Raw genomic sequence first — 18,577 nt, 5'->3', positions numbered from 1 at the left:
GTCCTAAAAATAAATGCTACCAATGTTGATTTCATATTGTATCTGTGTTCTGAGAACCCCAGGGCCTCACAGAAAGTCATGCATATAAGGTCAATTTAAAAAAAAATCTTTGAGACTGGATGTCCTAAGATGGACCGTCTGTTTACCGGAGAACACCAGGGTGAGCCCACCTCCACATTAGCCAGGACACACCAGGGGTGATAAAATTAATTTCCTATTCAGAAACAGCTGGTCATGTTCCCTCTTTGCTTTTATAAGTAGCTTGTCTATCCTGGTATCTACAAAGGACAGAAGCAGTTCTGGGTGACTCAGCGGATCACCGTTTTCCCACAGAAAACACCTCCCTTTCAGTACAGGAGAGAAATTAGGTCACTGCCTGAGAGTCCTGGAACAGAATTGTTATGCTGCAAACAATTATATAAAAAACCAGGCCCCACTGAGAATCCACCTCCTAGGACAATAAGGAAGATGAAAAGAGAGAGCTTTGTAAACAGCCAGGTCTGGGGCTCCATGGTCCTGCTGAGAGGCCGAATTCTTCCTGCAGGGTAGCCCTTTATTCAGTCTCTGCTAATTTACCCACCCTTTCTGCAGTCCTGCTCTGTGCAGCCCAGGGTTTTGCAAGGTTCCCGGATAAACAGGGGAATATACTGGCTGGTACTCATGGAACACAGAATTTAGAGAGGGCAACCCGTAGAGAATGTAGGGTGGGGGCCACAAAGATATGTGAGCCTTTGGGAGAAAACAGTATTAGAGACTACATTGTCAGAATGTCCAAAAGGACCTTGTAGTATGGCACAGGCAAGAGAATGAGAAATGGATACTGTTTCGTCAGAATTAAAAGCTTTTGAGCATCAAATGACACACTATCAAAACAGTGAGAAGACAAATTAGGAAGAAGTTTGAAAAGTGTGTCCACCAGGGGGTTAATATCTGAAACACTTGTTGAACTTCCGCAACTCAGCAACAGCAAGCGTATCCCTGTTAGAAAATGATCAAAGGACTCAAATAGATTTTTTTAGAAAGATGTGTAAATGGCTGTAGGCAAGCCTGCAGGGGATTCTCTTAATTAGTGATTGATGGGCTAGGACCCAGCCCACTGTGCGTGGTTCTATACATGGGCTGCTAGTCCTGGGTTCTATAAGAAAGCAAAATGAGCAAATGAAGGGGAGTAAGCCAGTAAGCAGTACTCATCCATGTCCTATGCTTCAACTCCAGCCTCTAGGTTCCTGTCTGGCTTGAGTTCTCGTCCTCTCTGTTTCGGATGATGAACTGTGATCAGGAAGTAGGAGCGAAATAAACCTTTTTCTTCCCAAGTTGCTTTTGGTCATTGTATTTCATTACAGCAATGGTAACCCTAATTACCCCATATTTATTGATATACAGCACCCTGTGGTACAACAAAGCACTGTGCCAGGTTCTTCTAACAGGGTCCCCGCTCTCTCCTTTCTTCTTTTCTGTACTTCATATTTGATGGAGAATTTCCTTAGTTTTTACTTAAGTAGCAATAGGGCAGTTGAGGATGATAGTGGAAGCCATTCTGATGCTCCTGGTAGAGAAAAGAAGACACACCTACGGGTGAGAAAGACTATTCCCTGAGTGTGGGTAACAGATCACTTCCACCCACAAAAGCCCTTAATGTTCTGCAACCCAATTTCTCAACAAGCTCAAAATGCTATGTTTTCTTCTAAAAGTTTATACTTGAAATTGCAATCTGTGGTCAAACATTAATCTCTTGTACAAAACAGGAGATTTAATACCGGGCAATGGTGGCATATGACTTTAACCCAGTACTTGGGATGCAGAGGTAGGTCGAATTTTGTGAGTTCAAGGCCAAACTGCTCTACAGGTGAGTTACAGGACAACCAGGGCTGTTACATAGAGAAACCCTGTCTCAAAGGAGAAGGACGACAACGATGAAGAAGAAGAGGAGGAGGAGGAAAATAGAAGATTTAAGTCAAGTCCACATTTTTTGTTTTATGCAGACTGAGCACATTGTATTTATATATCTAGGAATGTGCATGGACATACATGTAACAATCATTAAAGAAAAGGAAATCATGAATTTGAGAGAGAGAACAAGGGGAGGGAGTACATGGAAGAGCTTGGAAGTGGGGGAAGGGAAGGAAGAGATGATGTGGGCATATTATAATTTTTTAATAAAAAATTAAAAGTTGTTTAAAATATTCTAGGTTTTGCCTTTCCTTTTATATTTTAGCATAATCTTATCTTCATCCACAAGAAGATCATCTTGGTACTAGGACATAAACTGTGTTAAAATATGTATTAATTTCAATAGACTTTGCTTTGCTACATTGATTATTCAAATCTATGAGAACAGTGAGTGTCTCCATTGATTTGGGTTTTCTTTGATTTCTTTCATCAGTATTCTGCAGTTTGTTGAAGTACTTTATATTGGTTTTAAAATATTACACCTAGAATTTCCATGTTTTTTCATGACTACACAGTTTCCCATTCTTAATTCTAGTTTCTAAGTGTTCATTAGTTTTCATAGGCATGCCACCTGCAGAGGATACTTTTATTTTTTTTACTTTGTGGTTAGCGAGTCTTGTATTTCCCCTTTCTTGTCTTATTACAGAGGTAAGAGCTCCCTGTACTACGTTTCTGAGGGGGAGGGTGATGAACACAGACTTCTTTATTTCTGATCTTAGAGATTCTTTGTTGGGGTTTCTATTGCTGTGATAAAATACAATGGCCAAAGCTGTTTGGGGAGGAATGGGTTTATTTGGCTTATTCTTCAACATCATAGTTCATCATCAAAGGAAGTTGGGGCAGGAACTCAAGTAGGGCAGGAACCTGGAGGCAGGAACTGATACAGAGATCATGGGGAGTGCTGCTTACTGGGTTACTCTTATAGGTCTCTGAGTCACCAGTCCAAACATAGCTCTGCCTACCAAGAGCTGGGTCCTCCCACCTCAATCATCAATCTGAAAAATACACCACGAGCTTCCTCCAAGCCTATCTGGTAGAAGTGTTTTCTCAATTGAAGTTTCTGCTTCTCATATGACTCCAGTTTGTGTCAAGTTGATGAAAACTAATGAGCAAGAGGTGGGGACAGGCCCAGTGTTTCAACATGAAATGTGTTCTTACTTCTCAGACTCTCTGGATATCTGGATGCCCAGATGGGAAAGTTCCTGCTATACTCCTTATTTTCTAGTTGTTGGGAATATAAATGGGTATTGGGTGATGTCAGATGCTTTTTCTACATCAGGTGGCATGATAATGTGAATCTTTTTTTTTTTTTTTTTTTTTTTTTTTTTGGTTTTTCGAGACAGGGTTTTGGAGCCTGTCCTGGAACTAGCTCTGTAGACCAGGCTGGTCTCGAACTCACAGAGATCCGCCTGCCTCTGCCTCCCGAGTGCTGGGATTAAAGGCGTGCGCCACCATCGCCTGGCTAATGTGAATCTTCTTGAGTCTGTTGATGTGCTATGTTACATCGATTGGTTTTTAATAAATTGTACTAGCCTTGCAGAACTGAAATAATCCTTGGTTAATCATGATGCGTGTATAACATTTTCATATGATGTTGAATTCCGCATTTTATTTATTTTTGTGGTGTCTTCCTTGTATATTATTTTTACCTGGTTTTTGTATTGGGTCAATAATGGCCTCGTTAAAATGGAAATATTATTTCCTATATTTTCTAGAAGTCATTGAGTAGAACTGGTGTCAATTTTACTTCAAAATTTCAGTAGCATTTTTTTTTCAGTGAAACTATCTTAACTTGAGATTTCTCTTCTGAAAGACTTTAAATTAGGAATCAATTATGAGAATTATAGAGCTCTCTGAAGGATCTATTTCATATTGGGGTTGTTCTAGTTGATCTCTCTTGTTGTGTGGAAACACTGCCCAGAAACAACCTGAGGAGGAAAGAGTTTATTTAGCTCACAGGTTACAGCCCAGTATTAGAGGAAGTTGGGGCAAAAACTCAAGCAGAAACAGAGGCAGGACTCATGGAGGAAGGCTGCTTCCTGGCTCAACCTTCACAGCTCGCTCAGTTTGCTGTCTTATAAACCAGGGCCGTGTATCCAGAGGTGGCACCGTCCACAGTGGGCGGGACCCTTTCACATCAATCATTAGTTAAGAAACACCTACAGGACCACCTGATGGAAGAAATGTCACAATTGAGGTTTCTTCTTCCCAGGTGGTTGCAGTTTGCTGCAGGTTGACAAAACCAAACCAGCACGGGGAAGTTGTGGTGGCTTGTATGCTTCTTTTCTTGTTTCTTTTTGCACAGGAACTTGTCTTTTTCATCTAGGTCTTTTTCTTGACTGGAGTAGCTCTTGAAATTCTCTTGTTAACCTCTTGGCATTTACAGGAGCTGTAGTATGTTGTTTCGCCTTGAGACTAGCCATTTCTGCCCTTTCCTTGTCTGTATTATTGTTTGATTGGTTTCTTTTTATTGTTGTGTTCGAAGAATCAGCTATTTATTTCATTGTATTTCTCATATATATATATATGTATATATATTTCTGTTTCCAAATGCCTGAAAGAAAACTGGGGGAGGACTTGACGAGATGCTTTGGCGGGTAAGTGCCCTAGTTAGCAAGGCTGATGGTCCAACTCCTGACAACCTGAGCTGAATCCTCAGAACCCACGAGGTAGAAGCAGAGAATTAACTTCCTTGAGTTGCCTTCTAATATCCACATGCATGTAATGAGTCATTTGAGCGTGACTGTATACACACACACACACACACTAAATGTTAAAAAAAATACAAGTGTCTAGAGAGATGGCTCAGTAGCTAAGAGTGTGCAGCACTCTTGCAGGCACCAGAATTTGGCTCCCAGCACTCACGTGGGGTGGCTCACCACCACCTGTAATTCCAACTACAGGGGATCTAACACCTCTGGTCTCTTTAGGTACTTTCCCTCAGGTAGTATTCTCTCCTCAACACACATGCATGCATGCATGCACACATATACACATGCAACTCAAAAGAACCTTTAAAAATTCCATGTGTGTGTGCTGTGTGAGAGTGTGTGTATGTATGCTCACGTGTGTGTGTGTGCCCATGCGTACGTGTGTACCTTTGAAAGCCAGAGGCTGGTGTTGGTCATCTTTTCCAATCACATGCCACTTTCCAAAGCAACATTTCTCACTGAACCTGGAGCTTGCTGATTTGACCAGTCTTGTCAGCTAGCTTGGTCCAGTGATCTTTAGTCTCTGCCTCCCAACAGCTGTATTACTGGTGGGCTTCTCCACTTCTGTGTTTCCGCCTGGGTCCTGGGATCTGAACTCCAAACCTCACACTTGTGCTGAAACTGCTTTAGCAACTGAGCCATCTTCCTAGCACCCTAAATACACGCATTTTTTATTGTAATTTTTTGCTGTTCTTTTCTCCTTGCTTTGGCCTTTTCTTTAACACAATTTTTTTTCTTTAGTTTCTTGAGGTGAAGGTTTAGAACGTTGGCTTGAGAGGTGTCCATGTGCAAATTTCCCTTTCAGAATTGCCTTAGCTGTGTTTCATGAATTTTGATATGCTGCATGTTCATTTTGATTCATCTTAATGTATTTTTATTTCCTCTGAGATAGTCTCTTTTATGCAGGAGTTGTTTTAAAATGTTAGGTTTGGCCTATAAGGGTTTGAATATTTTATGATCAACTTTCTAGTCTGGTTCCATTTTTATCAAAGAAATACATTTAAACTTCCAGTCCTTTTAAGTTTGCAACAGTTAGTTCTTCACACAGACACAGCAGAACTCCACTGATGTTCCCTGAGCTCGCGCAGGGTGTGTGTGTTCTGTTGCCGATGGAGAAGTTCACAAGAGTTGACAGGGTGATGTCACTCTGTCCTACATCTGTGTTTGTTTTCATAGAGTTACTTAATTTGATGCTTAGAGATAGTATTGAAGTCTCCAACCATGGTGACTTCAGAGACGGCTCAGTTCCTAAGAGCATATACGGCCTTGTGGAGGACCTCCGTTCCTATCGCCCACCGCAGGCAGCTCACAAATGCCTGTAACTCAAGCTCCAGGGAGCCAATGTCCTCTTCTGGATTCCCTGAACACCTACACTTATATGAGTACAAACTCATACACAAACACGCATATAGATCCTTAACATTTTTTAAAAATTAAATATTTATAAAGTCTCCAATTAGAGTTGTGGGTTTATCTGTTTCTCTATCAATTTCTGTTCAGACCTACCAGTTTTTGCATAGTGTGCACTCTGTGTTTGGCGTGTACACGTTTTCTTGGTGTGATGTCCTTCTCTGTTTCTGTCTTGTTTTGTCTAACCTGAGCTAACCTCACTTGATATTAGCAATTGTAACAATTTTTCCTTTTGGAATCAATATTAGCATGGCATAACTTTAGCACCATTGTTTTCTATCTATATCATTATATCTGGAGTTGACTTCCTATAGGCATCATATAGGTAAATGATGTTTTAAAACCCACGCTGCCAATTGTCTTTTATTTGGTATATTTAGACCACTTATATTTAATGTAGTCACTGGTATTAGGACTGGAATCTATCACTTTACCTTTCTCTTTTGTGTTCTCTCTCTCTCTCTCTCCCTCACTTCCTATGCATTCATTTTTTTTTGTGTGTGTGATGTTTTGTGTCAGCTGGTAAGAGGAACTTGACCATCAGAGACTTGCATCCCCCACCCATGCTGGTATTATGGCATCGTGTTATGACATCCATTCCTTTCTAATGAATGAAGCACTGTTCAGTGGCCCCATGGAGGATGCTCTGCTAACACTGTATTGGTAGCATCTACACTAGGCAGAGGCCAGGTGTTTTTTGTTCTTTGCTGCCTTCTCTCTAGAAGAAGTCTTCACTTGAGATTGGTATTTGGATCTTCTAACTCAATACACTGCAGACCTCTGGGACCTACCTATGTTTGCAGGCATCAGAATAAGCCTCCCAAGGCTTTAGATGCTGAAATTCCATCCCTATTGTGTTATTAGGAGGGTGAAGCACCATTCATCCTTGATGCTTAGAGGTGGGGCCTGTGAAAGGTAATGAAGATTAGGATGGATTGACAGGGTGGAGCCTCAAGATTCCAATCCTTGCAGCTTCATAAAAAGTGGGAGAAAGGCAGAAGACAGACACACAGACCTGCTCTCTGTACCGTCCTTGGGCATTGGCAGGAGAAGACCATACTGTTCATAGGTCCTTGAGCCCTCGCCAGAACTAGGTGTTATCTTACTCTCTGACTAATATATCCTCTTCAAATTAGTTAAGAAACACTTTTGGTCTATAAAGATGTTCTGCCTTGTTCCCTTGTTCCCTCTTAGTGGCACAGCCCTACATTTGGTGACAACCGTCCCTATGGATCCTGCACACCAAATGCAGAGGAAGGGAAACTATGTCAGCACACAAAAGTGTGCCTGTCACTTTTGAGTGCTGTGTGAAGTGGGCACAGACCCTGCCCTGCCATTCAGTGATGATTTAAGAAATAAGGCTCATTCATTATTTCCGTTCATTTTTGTTTTGTTCCTTCGTGAGTACAGGTTGGATATGTGGAACATGGGCAAAGGAAGCATGGGAAGGAAGCTCTTGGCTTTCTTGGGCTATGATCATCAATAAACTAGGGCAAAGGAGAACTGTAATCTAATGTACCATATTACTGTAATTAGAGCTTCATGCACATGGCTCTTTCCCGCCTTCCCTCTGAAATAATGAAACAGTTTAATATAAATAGTCATGACTTTCATCTCCATCATGTGGTGCTCGGTGATTGGGAAATTAGGCTAACAGTGAACACTTAATGAATTCAGAGCTCAGAATGGAAAAGGAAGGATGTGGCCCAGGAAGCCAGCCTTGCTGAGCTGAGAAGCCCCATTCCACCAAAACGGAAATGGAGACCCAGAAGGGCCAAGTGACCTGGAGATGCCAGGCACACAGACCCAGCACTCAGAGCCCTCTTTCTTAATATTCTAGGAAGCTTTGCATACATTGAGCTGGCTGGGCTAAACAACACAGTAGAGAAAAAAGGTTCTGTGAAGCTAAGATGTTGCTGGGCTTTTCTGTGCATGGTTACAGCACTTGAATGTCATTGGCAAAAAGCTTGAGTTTTTCTCTTCACTGAGGATTGGACCCAGAAAGGGCTCCACCACTGAGCTACATCCTCCAGCCCTAGAAACAGTTTGCATCGTATCTATTTTGTACCTAGGATATATATAGAAAAAAATAGCATCACAAATAAATATTTGTGTCACGCAGGTGGAGGTGGGGCACCTCAGAGTGCATCTGTGAATGTCAAGCCGACCACCCAATGGTATGGAAGGTCCCATTGTCATTGCTGACTCATGAAGAACACAAATCCCAGGGCAGTTAAACACACAGAGAGCTGATACAGGAGACAAACACACAAACAATCTCTATTTTGTGGATGAAGAAACTGAGGCACACAGGGGCAAATGACTCATTCTGAGTCAACCAGCATGTAAAATAGCCTCAAGTAGTCCCCGGTGCAGGTCCGTCCTCTTTCACCCATAAATCTGATTGCTCAAGCGCCCACAGAACTCCTTCCTGCCCCAGCCACCTGCTCTGGACAGCCTCCTGTAGGGAGGGAGTATTGTCACCTGTTTTAGATAGAAATGATTTGTCATCTCCCAAATAAAACCAATCACGAGGCCCAGTGATAAAGACTTCCAGGTTATTACCGAGGTCTCCCAGAAGTCTCCGGAGCAGAGATGAAATTCTTCACATCCTGACTGTCTGTGGTTAGGAATTAACACAAAAGTGAAGGATGCTCTCAGCAATATTAGCATTTCAAAAATCACTTTGCATTCTAATTTTGTATCTCAGTCTTTTTTTTTCTTTTTTTTTTTTAGTAAAGGGTTAAGTGGACATAGATGAAAAAAAATAATAATTTCAAACAGACTTCCTTATCTCTTTGGCTCCTTGTATTGTATCAGACATCACATAAATGCTTTTAAGAGATGTGGATAAACTGTTCAGAAATGAGAAAGCTACTGTCTTCCTGCAGACGGTTCCAAAGACTCAGGTTTACAGGGGTTACATGAACTGCACCCAGAGAACCTCCGCTGGTTCTTTGCTAAAACGCCGCCTTTACAGGTTTGATGTCCCTGACGCAAGGAGGTACCTTGTGCCAGCTCAGCCACAGCTCACACTGATGTTGCAAGTATGCAACTCAGACTTGAGTAGGAGGCCCCCAAGCTTCTGCCAGGATCAACAGCAAGTGTGGGGGTTAGGGAGTGAGCGCTACACTTTCTTATGTGCTATTTGCTGGCAACTTACCAGTTCTGATCTTATTTCTAACTCATTTGTCGATTCTTCCAAAGAATCAAGATGGAACTATTCAGAAGCTGTCAGCTCTGAGATACGGTGTACATTTTATTTAAATTTTTATCAATGATTTCTCAGGGGGAAACTGGACTTAATAGCATGCCTGGGTTGGTCTTGGCTCTGTGGTCTTCGATTAGCCAGCTTTCTGTTAACTATGCCCAGAGCTTCCCAAATAGAAGAAATGTTTATATAACCCACCATTCTGAAGTTTCAGCGGTATGGTGTTTGGAATGATTGATTCTGGTGAGGAACTCAGATGGCATTACAAGGGCAGGAACATACAAAAGGGAGGAAGAGAGGAGAGAGAGAGAGAGAGAGAGAACACAGGAGAGAGGGAGAGAGGGGGGGAGAGAGAGGAGAGAAAGAGAGAGAGACAAATAGAAGAAATGTTTATATAACCCACAGTTCTGAAGTTTCAGCAGTATGGGGTTTGGAATAATTGATTCTGGTGAGGAACTCAGATGGCATTACAAGGGCAGGAACATACAAAAGGGAGGAAGAGAGGAGAGCAGAGAAAAAGCAGAGAGAGAGAGAGAGACAGAAACAGAGAGACAGAGAGAGATATATAAAAAGCACACAGGAGAGAGGGAGAGGGAAGTGGGGGGGGGGAGAGAGAGAGAGAGACACCCATGGTAAACAGCTAGAGGGTAGGGATGAACCAGTCTTGAAATCTTCCCTTAAGTCTCACTTTTTCAAGGTCCTACTACTTCCTAACATTCCCATACTGAATACCAAGTTTCTAACACATGAACCTTGTGACATAAGCCACATCTAAACCATAGTAAGTCGCAACATGCTTCCTTTTTCATTTACAGACGTGGCAACAGCAATGCCTACTGAACAGACTATGTGAGAACAGAATGCACCCGCAACAGCACCGTCTACGGCTTCCAGATAAACAAGTTTGTCTCACGTCATCATCATTGCCAGCAGGTATCAACAGAGGTGGATCCAATGAGAGATTGACCAGTCTTGGGGCGGGAAAGCAAGTCACTGAGGATTTGCTCTCAACAGAGGACAACTTCAGATCACTTCTCTGCACCGCACTCTTAGAGACCTGAAGCTGAAGTTTCTGCAGAGTCCACCATTCATGGACCCGCCACCTTTGCACTTCCCGCCAGGGCTAGCGCAATCTTACCTGCGCCATCGTTATAAATCTCCCCTTGTGTCAAACTGAAGTTAATCCCGTGTGCATCTTCATATTGTCTTTATGAATGGCTCACAGGCCTGACACACTGGGGATGAACTCACACACACTATTCATGCAGGAGTATTAAGCCAAGGACCGCTGCTTGCTGCAGACAGGAGTTTTGTTTTGTTGTTTGTCCTCAGAAAGAGGTCTGCCAATGTCTCGTACGTACACAGAAATGACTGGGACGTCCCCGGCAGAGCAGAAGTGCAGTCGTGACCAATAACGGCAACCACAAACTATAATTCACCATCTAAGCACATTCAACACGGATTCCTAGAGCACTTCACAGTCCTAATACATGCATGGTCATTAGACAGTGTGGTCCGGACCACAGATGGAGCAGCCAGTGTGGTGGACAATACGTCCCTCTTCCATAAAGAACCTGAGACAGCAGAGAATTTTCAGGAGAGCACTGTGGGAGTGACTCTCAGGATTTATACAATTTCCATCTTCACCGGGCCCTGCTCAGGGGAAATCTTACTTTTTTTTTTCTAAAGAAAATCAGCAGAACGATCACACCATCTTTTTATTCATCTGTCCTTCTACCTGCCCATCCATTAGCTGATCCATCCTTTCACCCATCCATCCTTTTGCCATCCATCTATCCGTTTGTGCACATGTCCCTTTTACCTGCTCTTGCATACAAGTATCCACAGCCATTCACTTATCCACTCGTCCGACCATCCAACCATCTATCAGTGTGTGTGTGTGTCCCTGGAAACTTGCACACACATGTGCAGGGCTGAGAACATCACTGATGGCAGGAAAGCAAGAACTCTGCCACTGAGCTATATCACCAGTGGGGCATATCCATTTTTTAATCTGCCCCCAATCCAAACAATCCACCCATCAAATCATTCACCCATCCACCCGCCCACCTTCCTAATCCATCCATCCGCTCGCTATCTGAATGCCTTCTCTACACCCAAATTCCTAGGCCTTCCACCAGACTTTATCCTCACAAACAGCGAGGTCTTCATTTAGGACAGAAATACGAGTAAAGCCTCTGCCAGTCTCTCCCACCTACCATGGTTTTCCCCTGACCACAGCAAAATAAAGCAATATGCTCTAATTTTTTTTTTTTTTGACAACTGAAATAACAAACTTGGGAAGCTGACCACCAGAGGATAAAAAAAACAAGAAAAACAAAATCACCTTGTCCCTAAGAGCTCTTCTCTTCCTGAAACCATCACAAGTACAGTAACTGCACTTGTGTAATTGGAGCACTTGAGACACGGAGCATACACACTTTCAGGTGCTCCACACGAACAAGTTCAAATACTCAAAAGTCCATTCCCCAATACAGTTCTGCAGCTTTTTGGACATGCTAATTCAAGTGCCTAGCGGTTCCAAGCTGAGATCCACTTACCCGCAGGATCGAGCTGTCTGGGAGTTCAGAGCTGAAGGCGGCGAACCAGAGTCAATGGTTGTGGGTGCTTTAGGATCTCGAGTCCCCGTAAAGGGAAGGGCTTCAGAAGAGCAGCAAAATCTCCAAAACCGGAGCAGACAGAACTCAAATTGGTTGTCAAGCAGTATACAAAAGAGAAGGAAAGGAACCCAAACAGGCCAAAGAAATGTTGGCATTTTCAATTTTGAAATTTTCAAGTGAAAATCAAACTTGAACAGTTCTTTCCTCCGAGTGCTCCTCAGATCTCACTCAGGCCCCCACTGCTCCTGCACTGCCGTCTCCACAAGCCCCTGCTTCTCTTGGAGGCCCCGTGGTTCCACAGCCGTATCTCCTCCCTGACTGCCCCTCAAGTCACAGAGCGTGCCGGCAGAGAATGTGTTCAATCATTATGTGTTTCAGAGGACTTCCTAAGTAGATACCATTTCCAAATATCCCACATGCTAACTAGCAAGTGAAGCCACACACACTGACAAAAGGATGTGTCGAAGCTAGATAGGATGGCTTTTGCTCAACTCTCAGTGCTTGGGAGATGGGGGCAAGAGGGCTTGCTTTGAGTTCAAGGCCAGTCTGGGTTACACAGCGATTTCCAGGTCAGCCTAGATTACAGAGTGAGACTCTCAAAAAATGAGATAAGCCAGGTGTGGTGGCTCACACCTCTTATCTCAGCACTTGGGAGGCTGAGGTAGTAGGTAGATCTCTGAGTTCGGGGTCAGCGTGATCTACACAGTGAGTTTAAGGTCAGCCAAGGCTACACAGTGAGAACCTGTCTCAAAAAACAAACAACAACACAACAACAACAAAGTGAAGAGCCGCATCAGGGGAAGAGAAGCTGAACGTGCCGTTCTAAAATGTGGTTATACGGAAGGGAGACATTCTAATGTTGTATAGCACTGAGGAGTAGATCTGCTCCCGACAGCCCCCTGCTCCATGTTTATAAAGAATCAGAGGCACGCAACAGAAAGAAATGGCAAGGGACTAGAAATACTAAGTCGATTACCCTCAACTCATCATTGCATACTACAGGGGGCATGACTTATTGCACGGCCCGCCCTTCAGGTGTAATTGCTGCTGTCAGTCAAAAAGAAACACATTTTTACAAAGCCCAAAGTATCATGTAAACTAGGTCCTTCCTATCTCCAGTGGTTTTATCATGCATTTCCCAGGACCTAAGAAACCCAAGAGTCAGCCATGAATTTCCCCCTGTCAAACATGAGGTTGTGCCAATTCTCCCTTCTAACCTCAGATCCATCACCACCACCCAGTGGAGCTGTCCTATCCCTCAGCTGAATGCCCAGGCATCCACCCATCCACACCTCCTTATCTGGGTATGATTGATCAGTCAGCCAGCTCCTCAGCTGTCTCCTTACCATGTCCGCCACTAGAGTTAGTCCCAGCCCTTGGAACAGTGCTGCAAGCCTCCAAGGGCAGACCTTTGAGCATTTACTTGACGGTCCCTGTACCCCCAAACCCCAGCTATCTCTAATGACTTCAGTCCTCTGTCTCTCTGCTCTTCTGAGCTAATGACTTCAGACAGGACTCCACATGCAGAATGCCTTCCCTTTTCCTTCTGTGTTAGAGTTGGTCAATACTCATGTCTCTGTTTCCTGCTGAAAAGCTCACAGCTCCTTGGGAGCCTCCCATTTCCGCCTCCAAAGAGAACTCCATTACAATCTGCCTCCTTTCCAGTCCTACACCCTGAATCTGGGGGGCACTGCCCACACGTTATTGGTTTTCCATTCTTGCCCTAACAAGGCCCATATCTATACAACACTGGACGCAGGGCCAGCACCCTTAGTGAGCCAAGTAGATTTAATGGAACAAGTTTTTATAACATTTAGAGATTACTTTAAAAAAAAACCTGCTTTTCTGTATTGTTTAAAAGTCAAGGAGTGACTATAATCTGAAGACGTCCTGACTAAAAAGGGTCACAAGGCAGGATCTGCATCAGCAAAAATGCATCGAGTGATGCGTGATGTATGGAAATACTTCAAAGATGAGAACGTGGCGCTGTAGCTCAGTGGAGTATATGCTCAGCTCACACGAGGTCTGGGGATCAAGTCCCAGGACCCCAAACTCCAAAACAAAACAAATACATTATTTTTAATTTGTAGCCTATTTCTTGAGTGGGGATATAAAAACTCACACAAGCTAAAAACATCTACAACATTCTCTACAAGAGAACTCAATGGTGGGCCTCTGCGGACAGAATGTTCGGGTGCTCCCTGGATTCACACCTTGAACTCTATCCCTCAATGTGCTTATATTCATAGGCTATGATTAATGAGTAAGAGTTCACGCTAAGGAATGGAATTGCTACCCTTGTAAGATGCCCGAGGGAGCTTCCTAGGCTCGTGTGTCACACAAGGACTAACTAAAGGGACCATCTATGAATCAGAGAGCAAGTCTTCAGGAGACGCTAACCTGGGGTCTTGACTGTAGGGCTGCAGTGGTAAACGCCTGTTGTTTATAAAGTAGTTTGTCTCAGGTATTTAGTTGTAGCAGCAGCAAAGACTAAAACACAGGCAAAGACGCGACAGCCCATTAAGATGCTTTCTTCCCCAAAGAGCGGAATTTACGACACAGTAGGGTAGCTCTGTAAGTTTCTACTCTGAAACAAGTCTGTGTATGCCTGACTATGCCTCACTTAAATTTGGGACTTGGAAGACTTTTTAGACAAGAAAAACCTTTCTCCACAAAATTACTACTTTGAAACCTCTTTTCATAAACTGCGGAGGTCTGAGTCCATGAGGCACAATTACACTTCAACATCGGAGGCATTTCCAACTACGCCAGTGACAAGTACGGACCAGCTAGATCTTTATTATTGTTAGTATTTTATGTCGTAAAATTATTTCTCTTTTTGATGAGTTAAAAGTCTGTCCATGGACAGTTTCACACACGTACACAAAGCATGCTGACTGCTCTTGCCCCTACATTATTTTTAACAGCGCCATTTTCCCTACTTGGTACAGGATACAGGGTGAATCACATCACGAGGGCCACCTTCACAGACCTAGGGCTACCTCTTCTGAGGACAGGCTATTATCGTAGCCTCAATCAAGGATATGTCAAGGCCATTAAGGAGAAGATATTTCCTCCTGGAAAAGAGTCGGCTCTACCCCTAGCCTTGGATGGAGACCAAAGATTCCAAGCTAGCCACAACACGAAAGTTAATCCAGCCAGGCCTGTTGGTCACCTAACCAAAGAGATCAGCCCTCAGGAAGACAGATTTGCTTCAAAGCATGCCAAAGACATGGAAGGAATAAATATTTCTTCTTGAGATAACAGACTTATCATTACCAGAAACTCCTGGCTGTGTGGCCCTGCTATGATCTGCTCAGTTTTCTCAATTACTTAGAAAAACCTAACTTTTCCTTTTCCCTTCTTTTTTATCTTTTTCCTTCTTCCCAAAAGCCTGAGCATGCTGCCCTGAACACACTGGACTTCCTCACTCTCCTTTTCTGAAGCTGTCTCTGAGACCCACTTCTGTTGTATAGGAGAGCCGTCTCTACCTCTTCTCCATCCTCTTCCTGGAAACTGCTGAGATTTACACCTTGCTTGCCCTGGAGTTCAAATAAAATAAAACTCAAATAAAATTGTCCTCGAGTTTCCTTCTGAGTTCATTCTTGCAATTTTTTTTTTTATTAACAAGATTAAGAATCTTAAAAATGAATCCCTATTGACCCCTTACCATGTGGCAACCCAAGTGGGGTTTTCCTAAAATTCCAATAACAATAAGGAAAATAAAGAATGTGCTTAGGGTCTTATTGCATCTTCAAAAGAAGGGAGGTGCCCAGGCCCACTCTAGGAATGTTTGTCCCCACTATTCTGTGCTGAGCTGGCAAAAGACAGTTTTGAAACCCAGTAATTAAGACATTCTTCCGGTGGGGTGAAAAGCACCCAGGGGTACATGCTATGCATCCAAAATAATGAGCCTCACCAGAGATCCAGCACTAAAGGTGGACTGGCACTGCCCTTAGCAAGCTGAAGTGATTTTCCTACAAAATACCTGCTTTTGCTTCTTTTTTGGAATAGTTTGGTCAAAGTTTCATTTAAGTTTTCATTTGCCATTAATACTTTGACACTTAAGAGATAAGAGATGAAGTTTTAAACCCCAAATCTCTGGTTTGATGAAGACATTACTGTAGTGTCTCTTTCGACGTTAACAAGTGAGACAAGTATCTCTGTCCCTTCTAGCACCAGGATTAAACAGCCGGACATCGAGCCACCTTAGTGGCTATGCAGAGGCGGCATCGCAGGCCCCTTTCCCTGACGGGAAATCCAAGGCAGCCCAGTGGCCTGTTGGATAAACATCCCACAGCAGCTGCGCTCACTCGCGATCATTCTGTCCAAGTATTACCCGATGCAAAGGAAATGGTCTGACAAAGTTGGCGGTGCGCGGGGAGATGAGATGGGGGTGAGGCGGGGTGGTGGGATGGGCGACGACCAGTGATGGTGGTGGTGATGGTGATGGTGGTGACAGTGGTGGCAGTGACGCTGGGCCGGCTCTTCTCCCGTTTTTCCATGACTGACAGTCCTCGCAGCCTCCGCCGTCCCCGCGTGGCCTCTGCCCGGAGAAACAGGATTTGCACCCAAGCCGCACGTTCGCTGGCGCGAGGCTGCGGCGCCCCACGAGCCGGCCACGCGCCCCTCTGAACTCCCGCGCCGGCTCCGCCCGAGCATCGCAGCCTTGGTTCCTCCGGCCCGGCCTCCCATCACTTACTACCCCTCCTCCCCCCAGCCCTTTCTTTCCCCCCGCGGCAGCGCCCGCGCCAGGGCCCGCCCCGCCGAGCCCCCCACGGCCCGGTCCCGGCCCCCATCACTTACGCTGCCCTGGGCCCGGCGCGTCCGGCGGCCCGAGACAAAGGCTGAGCGGCCCGGGTGCTGCCGGCTGCTCCCCTAGCTGCGGTTGCCGGGGACCAGGAGGAGGATGGGGAGGATGGAGAGGATGGAGAGGAGGAAGGGCGGGGAGCGCGGGGAGGCAGCAAGGGAGCGCGGGGGAGGGGCCCGTGGCGTCCGCCACCCACCGCAGCAGCCCCAACCCCAGCCCTCCTTCCGGGCCGCCACCCTCCGGGGGTGCAGACCTCCCCCCAGGGACCAGGGTGCCGCCCCCCTGGGGGCGGGGTGGGAGGAAGAGGAAGGGAAGGAGGAAGGCGGTGAGTGCGCCTGTGTGTTCCTCCTCAATCGTGATCGTCTCCACCCACCCCCGCGTCCGCCAGCAACCCCAGGAACATGCTAGACTCCCCGCCTCAGCCGCCTGGCTCCCAACGGCCCAGCTCCCGCCTCCCTCGGTGCCGGCACACCTCTGCCCCAGGCCAACCAGCCTATCCACCTCCACCGGCGAACAGACCTGAAGGTTAAGTGGCCGAAGGCTGGCTAGCGACAGCCATCTGAGAGGTGACAGCGGGGTCTGAGCCCTTTGTGACCCTCCTTTTGTGGCACTAGCACTACCCCTAGTACCTATGGGGACCTCCAAGGTTGGGGAGTTGGGCAGGTGAGATCTGCCGGGCATGAGTCTTCCATAGGCATCTTGCTATAAAAAGTAACTCCGTGGCTTGGCTCAGTCTTTTGTGTCTTGGTGAAAAGATTTTTTCACATTTTAAAAACTTTGAATTGTTATTTCTTTTTAAGTCAAAGGAGGAGAATAGTGTAACAAGCCATCTTCAGCCTCAAGAGATGCCAGAATTTTCCTGTCCACTTCACTCAAAAAGCACAATGGCTATGTCAGTTTCCATCCCTTAGTGTCATCTTAACTAAAGCTATTTTCGGAGCATCCTAGATCCTCGGGCCTGTGTTAAACGCTTCACCTGTGCTGCTTGGCTTGGGGGAAGAAACCAAAACAATTTGTCCCGGAGTTGGTAGTGGGAAGGCTCTTGATAAGCCTTCCATGAGCTAAGCAACACTGACCCACCAAGGGCCAACCTGCTGTGGCTATGTCCTAGACTCTGCCAAATATGACCGACGACTACAAGCAGAATGTTGGCTTAAATTCCAAGGGCTTCGGTTTAGTCCTTAGCCTTAGGAACCCAAGTGCAGGCAGGTTATAAGCCGCAGAGGTAGTTGGAGTCTGAGGGTGGGGCCTGGCATCCTTCAAGAGAATCCAATTTCCTGCAGTAATTTGGTTGGTATCCTGGAGTCCACACACAGCATGAGATTAATGCTGAAGCACTTTGGTCTGCCTTTAAGTTTCATGTGTTTGAGTTGAAGAATTGGTTCCTGCCTATTCCTTAATTGGTGCAGCATTTTAAGGAGAGACTCAGGCCATGCTCAGGCCATGCTGAGGGTACCCAGCCGACCAGCGGCAGAGCAGAGGGGTGTTTTTGATGAGTGATTCGGGAGGAGTTGGGTAAACAGGTCAAGATGAAGACTATGGTCTCAGCCCATCTGCCTTTTAGCCCTTCACCCCTTCTCAGGGGTGTGCCCTTGGGCAAATGACTTGGCCACTCTGTGCCTTATTTTCTCAATGGGAAAAACTGGGAGTGTGGATGGAGTCTGTCTGATGGAGCTGCGGGAGGCATTTCTGCATGTAGAGGACTTGGCCTAGAAAAGTTGAGAAGGCACTGTACGCCCTTAGCCTACCGTAAGGGAAGAGTAGAATGGCTGAAGCCCACAGAGATTGCTGTTCCAAAGGATTTGCGGTCTTGTTTTCCCAGGACGGAAGGGGCCCAGCCCTAGTTGGTTTGCAGAATTAGCTG

The 18,577-nt window shown here is 45.2% G+C and overlaps 1 protein-coding gene across 1 annotated transcript in view; it reads right to left on the bottom strand.

The window, feature by feature from the left end:
- Gpr45 (G protein-coupled receptor 45) overlaps positions 1 to 17,104 on the bottom strand; it is a 61,930-nt gene extending 44,826 nt beyond the window's left edge. The window contains exon 1 of the mRNA XM_057751355.1: positions 16,710 to 17,104. The gene's annotated coding sequence lies outside the window, so the exon portion shown is untranslated. The remainder of the gene's footprint in view (positions 1 to 16,709) is intronic.
- Positions 17,105 to 18,577: the final 1,473 nt, after the last annotated feature.

The sequence above is a fragment of the Chionomys nivalis genome, chromosome 19, assembly GCF_950005125.1.
Source record: "Chionomys nivalis chromosome 19, mChiNiv1.1, whole genome shotgun sequence".
In the NCBI taxonomy this organism is placed as follows: Eukaryota; Metazoa; Chordata; class Mammalia; order Rodentia; family Cricetidae; genus Chionomys; species Chionomys nivalis.
This window is presented reverse-complemented; position numbering and strand designations above follow the sequence as displayed.